This window comes from Microcebus murinus, chromosome 22 (genome assembly GCF_040939455.1).
Source record: "Microcebus murinus isolate Inina chromosome 22, M.murinus_Inina_mat1.0, whole genome shotgun sequence".
Classification (NCBI taxonomy): domain Eukaryota; kingdom Metazoa; phylum Chordata; class Mammalia; order Primates; family Cheirogaleidae; genus Microcebus; species Microcebus murinus.
Window position 1 is genome coordinate 32,528,353 of NC_134125.1, and position 7,690 is coordinate 32,536,042.

Here is a 7,690-nt window from a genome sequence, read left to right on the forward strand (position 1 = left end):
GCAGGGCCTCAGAGAAGACACCAGGCTGGGCCCCCGCGGCACAGTGGGGGCACGTGCCCCGCGCGCGACTTAGCGAGGGCTGCGCGAGACTGCTGCGGCCGGCCGCCCGGCTGCCGGGTTCCTGGAGGGCTTCCTGGAAGCAGTGTCCACACCAAGCCCTCGGAAGGCCCAGGCGACGGAGGAGCCCGTCAGGCAGGGGCCTAGGTGGGGAGGAGCGAGTCAGGCAGGGGCCAAGGTGATGGGCAGGGTGGGGAGGAGCATGTCTCGCAGGGGCAGAGGACGGTGACAGGCCGGGCGGGAAGGAGCCGGTCAGGCAGGGGACGAGGACAGTGACGGGCCTGGCGGGGGAGGAGCGCCTCAGGCAGGGGCAGAGGAGACGGGCTGGGTAGGGGTCAGGGTTACAGTTAGGGCGCCATTCACAATCGCAAAGATGTGGAAGCGCCCCGAGTGCCCATCGATCCACGGGTGCATTAATAAAATGTGGCACGTGGACACCACGGAGTGCCGTTCAGCTATGAGGAACAGCGGTGAGAGGGCACCTCTCGTGTTCTCCCGGCCAGAGCTGGAACCCGTTCCAGTAAGCCAAGTGTCCCAAGAACGGACAAAAGAGCGCCACGTGCGCGCGCTCGCCAGCAGATTGGTAGGAACCGATGGACACCTAAGTGGACACAGAGGAATCGCCTTCATCGGGTGGGTGTCGGGCAGGCGTGGGGAGGGGATGGGCATGCACATCCATTAGGAATGGGGTGGGTGCGCACCAACCGGGGCATGGGCGCACTTGAAGCTCTGACCCGAGGGGGGAGGAGGGGACAGGGCGATGCAGCTGACCTTAACATTGGTACCCCCACCATACGCTGGGAGAAAATGAGAAATAAATGAATCAGAAAACGGGAGGGAGGGGGGCACGGGCAATACATGTCACCTCAATACGTGGACTCCCATGATCTGCTCGGAAAGAGAGAGAAAAGGAAATGTAATCATAGAGATAAGACACACCTTTTCAGAAAATGAATCCGAAAAGAAAAGTAAAATGAGGCCTGTGGAGCAGGTCTGGGTGTGACTCCGGATCCCCCAACATCCAGTGCCACCACCAAAGATTCCTACGTGTAGCCCGTAGAACCCCAAAAGCAACGGGACGAGTTCTGGTCACATACTCGCTCAAAATGACGTCCTGGAATTCTCCTGGAACTCCCTCCCCTCTCAGCCTCTCAAGGTTTCCTCCAGCGTGTCGGTTCCCACAGACCAGACCTTTGGTCTGACACCTGACAGTCCAGATGCCACGCATGCTGCCGCGTGGCGGCGGTGTCACGGCTCAGGACAAGAGGAGGCCCCACGGTGCGGGCTGGGGCGCCTGGCACCGCGACGGGCGCTGAGGGTGGGGGTGATCCCCCTGACCGCCGCCGCGCTCCCAGAAAGGGGACAGAACAAGAGGCAAAAAAAAAAAAAAAAAAGCCTACGGCACCGGTATTCCCAGGCGGTCTCCCATCCAAGTACTAACCAGGCCCGACCCTGCTTAGCTTCGGAGATCAGACGAGACCGGGCGCGTTCAGGCCGGCATGGCCGGAGATGGCGGAGGGCGCCCCTGCCCCGCTCAAGAAGCCGAGCCTCTCTGCGCTTCCCCTCGCCGGGCCTGTTGCGTTCGCCGGCCGGGTCCGGCGGACTCCGCGGGACTGGGGAGAGGGGCGGGGCGGCGTGGGGGGCTGTCCAGACACACACACACACACACACACACACACACACACACACACACACACACACACACACACGAGATGGGCCTCCACGGCTGGACCCGCCAAGGTGGAGACCTTCCAGCCCCCCTCCTCTCCTCGCCTCCTTCACCTACCTGACCCCACCCCCAGCGCGCCGCCCCGGCTGACTGCGCACGCGCACGGGGCGCTCGACCTTTGCCCCCAGCCAGGGGCCTCCCTCCCCCACAAACCCTTTCAGCTGTGCCCCCCGCCCTGTGCGTGGGCTGTAGCCTATTCCCCATGGCCAGGGCTGGGGCACAGCGCATGGGGGAGGGGAGCGAGTGTAGGGGCGTCTCTCTCTCTCTCTCTCTCTCTCTCTCTCTCTCTCTCCATGTGTCCCATGGGTGGGGTGGGGTGGCGTGGTTTGTGTGGCGCTGAAGAAATCAGTCCCCTCCATCTCCTACCTCTGGAAAACACCCAAGCCCTTGGAGAACTGCCCGCACCGCTACCGTGGGGGCCGGGACCCTCCTCTGTGTCCTCCTGTGGCCCAGCCCAAGGGGCCTGGGCCTGGCCGGGGCTGCATTGGACCCCGACCACCCCGGGGTGTGCACTTGCTAAAAATCGGCGATTAGATATTGGATTCCAGCTTCATTGAGGTCATTTCACTAATGAGTGCACCGGAAAGAGTTTCCTAATCCATCTGTGAGGGTGGCAACTGAAAGAGAATTTTAAAGCTGACAGAATAGGTGAGGAAAGGCATAGGAGATTTCCACACCGAGTAAGGAAGCCTTTCCCGAAATGGAAGAAAGAAACGAGCAAACAGAGACACCGGTAGTCCGATCGGATCAGAGTCTGCCCCTGAGAGAAAGTACCCTGACCAGGTTCACCCGTGAGTGGGTGGCGAGCTAGCGGCATTCAGAAGAGCGAGGCCCGCAGTCTGTGCGGAAGACACCTGCACTCCGGTGTGTGTGGCGGCACGATTCACAAGTAGCTCCAAATGGTACCAAAAAGGGAAGCCAGGCAGTTCCCGACGCCCCAGATGTCCTCAGCCCAGGACTGGCTGGTATGGGAACGCGAAGCCCGGCTCCTGGTCTCAGAGCGGGACAGCCAGGAGGTGTGATGTACAGTTCGGGGGTGCCCAGGAGGATGAGGCTGAAGCTGGGACTTGGCCTCAAAGTGTCCCCTCGCATGGGCAGCCCCTTCCTCTTCCGGCTCCTCTGCTCCTGGTGCCCCTCCATCCAGGGGCCAGACCTCAAAATTCACCCGCAGGAGAATCCTGGTCCCAAAGCAGCCTTCTGGGGGACCCGTGCTGAGAGAGGTTGTGGGCATGGCCCGCTGGGGCTCTGCCTGACCCAGGGCTGGGAGATGCAACCTCCCACCTCTGGGTCCCTGCAGGAAGTGTCGGCAGGAACAGGGCCGGTCCTCCAAAGGCCCAGGTGCAGGGAGCCCAGGCCGAGCAGCCTGTGGAAGAAGCCTCCAGGGCTCAGAGACACCTCAGACACTGCTACCAAAGTCCTAAGGGCATCACTTGCTCCTCCAAAGCCTCCGAGCAGACCGCGTTGTCCAGCCAGCCCCTGGGCCTCCCTGGGGTGCCCAGCACAAAAGTGCAGACAGCCACCGGACTCGCAATATCAATTTGAGGATGTTTCTGCCACCCTGAGGACCCGCAGGCCAGCTGGGACTCCGGGCAGGACAGAGAGCCCCGGAATCCGACGTGGAGAGCTGCATGTACGTCCCCATCAGGATTCGGCCCCCACCTCCGCGGCAAGGCTCTCCCCTTGTGGGGAGTGGCAGCCACAGAGCCTCAGGGAAGACACCAGGCTGGGCCCCCGCGGCACAGCCGGGGCACGTCCCCCGCATGTGAGTCGTCGCGGCCGCCCTGCTGCCGGGTTCCTGGAGGGCTTCCTGGAAGCAGCGTCCACACCAAGCCCTTGGAAGGCCCAGGGGATGGAGGAGCCCGTCAGTCAGGGGCCGAGGACGGTGACGGTGACGGTGACGGTGACGGGCCAGGCGGGAAGGAGCAGGCAGGGGCAGAGGAGAAGGGCTGGGTAAGGGTTAGGGTTACAGTCAGGGCACAATTCACAATCGCAAAGATGTGGAAACGACCCGAATGACCATCGATCCACGGGTGCATTAATAAAATGTGGCACGTGGACACCACGGAGTGCCGTTCAGCTATGAGGAACACCGGTGAGAGGGCACCTCTCGTGTTCTCCCGGCCAGAGCTGGAACCCGTTCCAGTAAGCCAAGTGTCCCAAGAATGGACACACGAGCACCACGTGCGTGCGCTCACCAGCAAATTGGTAGGAACCGATGGACACCTAAGTGGACACAGAGGGATCGCCTTCATCGAGTGGGTGTCGGGCGGGCCTGGGGAGGGGATGGGCATGCACATCCATTAGGAATGGGGTGGGTGCGCACCAACCGGGGCATGGGCGCACTTGAAGCTCTGACCCGACCCGAGGGGGGGGCGGGGAAAGGGCGATGCACCTGTGGACGGAAAAAATCCAAGCCCTGAAATATTTGAAAGAAGTTTCTTCTGAGCCAAATTTGAGGACCATGACCTGGAGCCACTCTCAAGAAGCCTTGAGCAAGTGGGCTCGCTGTAGCTGGGTTACAGTTTAGTTTTATATATTTTTAGAGAGACAAAGGTTATAGGCAAGGTCACAAATCAATACATGAGAGGCATACATTGGTTTGGCCCAAAAAGGTGGGACATCTCGAAGCGGGGGCTTACAGGTTATAGGTGGGTTTAAAGATTCTTTGGCTGGCAATTGGCTGAGAGGGTTAGACTTTATCTAGAAGACCAGAAAGGATATGCTTACTTTAAGATAAGGTTGTGGGCACTCTGGGAGGTCCAGACAGGAGGACATTTTAAATTTACAATAGGCGCCTCCTAAGATGTTTTAAGATGCTTTAAATTTAAGTATAGGCGCCTGCTAGGATGCTCAGTTAAGACATTTTAGATTTATGATAGGCATCTGCCAGGATGCTTGAGTTAAGACAGGGGCTTCTTATCTTTTAGGTGATGTTAATGCCATACCAGAATCAGGTCAGGAAGTAAACCACTGCTTCGTTTGGTTAACAAAAGCCGCTTTGTGGGAATTTAAGGTTTGTCAGCCTAACCCTGCTGGCCTCCTTACCATTTGCCAGCCTAACCTAGCTGGCCTCCTTAGGAAGGAGTTTTTAGCAAAAAATTAGAGTTTAGTCCTCAGTTCCCCCTGTTGGCCAAAGATCATTCCATGGAATGCATGTGTAGGCCAACAACCAGCATGATGTCCCATGGCGCTAGGAAGGCTCATATTTAGAGTTGTCTATCTGGTCCCACGGTGCTAGGAAGGCTCATTCCTAGAGTTGCCTATCTGGTCCCATGGTGCTGTAGAATAGGCGGTGTTGTATCTTAGGGGAGGGACTTGACTCTACTTGATTTAGTAGCCAATTGTTAAAAGGGGCCAGATAGAGTCAGGCCTCGGGCTTAGTCTAAAAACACATCTTGGACCAGATCTATTTTGCAAGCTATCATGATCTGGGCCTTTGATTGATTTTTTTTTTCCTTTTTCTGTATCTGGTATAGCATTTACAAGAAACATATAATAATATGGCAATGAGTGTCATAAAAGTACTAAACAGAAGGTGCCCAAGAAAGTCATAGGTAGAATCAGAAGGTAGCAAGCAGCCTAACCAGCCAAAAAATCCTCTGCATGCATCATCATATTTTTTAATCAGACTTATAATATGTTTATCTTTTTTATCAACAGTCAATTGAACTTTATGGTAAATTTTATTTGAGGATTGTAAAACCGATACCAATTTGGAGTCTAATAAGTTTAATTTTTCCTCTGGCCAATTAGTCTCCATAGGTATAACATCCTGAGGAGGGTATAAATTGAATTTGAGAAACATTCGATCTTTAATATTTAAATTATTATAGGACTTGTTTACAGTTAGCAAATTTATTTTTCTCACCACCTTTGTGTTACACCATATACTAGTATTTAGGAGGGCAAAGGAGGCTTTGTTACAAAAGAAATATAATTCTATAATGTCATTTTGTTTTTTCTCCCAGCAAAATCGGCCCTTTTTCATATACCAGATGTTATGTTCTATGGGGGTGGATACTAGGGGCCAAATCTGGGAGAAATCAGGATTTTAAGTGTTTTGAGGGCATAGCCATTTTCCTTTTTTATTTTTACAATCTGAGAGGGAAATGGGATGCCAGGTGTTTTTATCAGCTAAAATAGCCCATCGACTTTTTATGGGGAGTATTTTGGTATTATTGACAATGGTTTTAATGCCAGCTAGTTGAACTACAGGATATTGTTGAGCCTCATTTAACTTTGGTGCCAGAATTTTTAAAATATAATGTTTAAGATTACATCTACCATCTAAAAATTTTTATAGATTTGGGGAACCATATATTTTCCATAGGTGCCTAGACTGAGCCTTAGCACTGAGTATTGTAGGCCATTGTTTTATAGCCACTTTAGATTCTATTTGTAATAACATGGATATGAGTCCTTGTTGGGTCAGAGCACATGCTCGCTCCCACCTCTGGGTTTGGGCGTATGTCTTTAGGGTTTGTCTGGTCTCTTCTATCTACTTTATTAGAGCTGCATTATCTTTTAGGGCAGCTTTCCATCCCTTTTCTTTTTTTTGGAACAGCATTTTTTTTATGTGGCCTATTTTTGAGAGGGAATCTTTTTTTAGGGAATGTCTCTCCTCATTAGCTGCGAATTTAGCTTGCCCCAATATACCTAACCCAGCTCCAATTTTTTCCGTGAGATGGCGTTTTAGTCTTTTGGATGGCCAATTTTGGTGTATCCACCAGGAATGCTGTTGCCATTGTATACTAATGGCCTCAGTGCAATTTGGATAAATAGAGTTAACCCAGAACCGCTGGGTATCCCAGACAATTGTCAGATGGGTGGAGGTTACTCCTAAGTATGCCTTTGTCTGAGTGTGCCATAAGGCTTTTCAGAGGCGCCCTTGTCTTAGGGTGGAATTTGTACTGTCAGGGACTTCTGTCCACCAACTGACTCCCATAAATAGTTTTTTATGGGCAGTGTCAGTGTGGTTGGTGCTGGACAAGGGCATCCAGCCACAAGCACAGGGCTGGTGGTTGTCTGGGCAGCTTATGCTACGACAGTTTACACAGGAAGCTGCTAGGTTTCTCCCATCATACCCAGGCAGTTGTCTGAGTTTGTCATCACCAATGTCTATTGTGACGCAGTATTTTATCTGATTAGATCTCCTCAATAATCGTCCTGAGGCATTATTTGGTAAATATTTCTGCAGGGCATTATACTTGGTTAAGGCTTTATAATAGAGGTACCCTGCAAAGGAGGCCCCTCTAGGGAGATTTACAGTGGAACTGTTTCATTCAGTGGCCTTCATTTCATCCTGATCTATGTCATACCAAATGATATGATTTTTACCGGCAGGGAAGGTAGTGAGATTTGCAGGAAGCCAGGAAAAATCTTTAGGTTTAAAGAGAACAGGAGTGTGGGGTAGGCAGATAGGGGAAATTATGGGAAGGAGGATGATCAGGTGAAATATTTTTTTAATCTTAACAAGGAAATTTATAACCATATCCATTTAGAAAGTTATACCAAGGGAGATTTTACAAATCCCAAACAACCTCCTGGGGGTCTTGGTTAAGGCATTTAGGGTTTGCAGCAATATACTCTATAGCAAATAAAGTAAGAATGAGAGTTATTTTAGGGTTTATGAGGACTGGCCTGGTCCAATGTCTTGGGAAGACTGTCCGCTTCAGTTGTTGCTTTGGACGTCGCTTTGGAGGCCGATTGAGACTCAGATGTTTTCTGAAGTCGTAGGCGGGTGTCAGAGATTAATTTAGAAGTCCAGGTGTGGTCGGGAGCGTGGTCAGGCACTCGTTTTAGATGTGAGACATGAATCCAAGAGGCGACCCCCTTTAATTTTGCAGCACAAGAGTTAGTTAAGAGTACCTGGTAAGGTCTTTTTTAGCGAGGTTGTAAGGAGTC

The 7,690-nt window shown here is 52.6% G+C and overlaps 1 pseudogene; it reads right to left on the reverse strand.

The window, feature by feature from the left end:
- Positions 1-1,450: 1,450 nt before the first annotated feature.
- LOC142863699 (uncharacterized) lies at positions 1,451-1,568 on the reverse strand (annotated as a pseudogene).
- Positions 1,569-7,690: the final 6,122 nt, after the last annotated feature.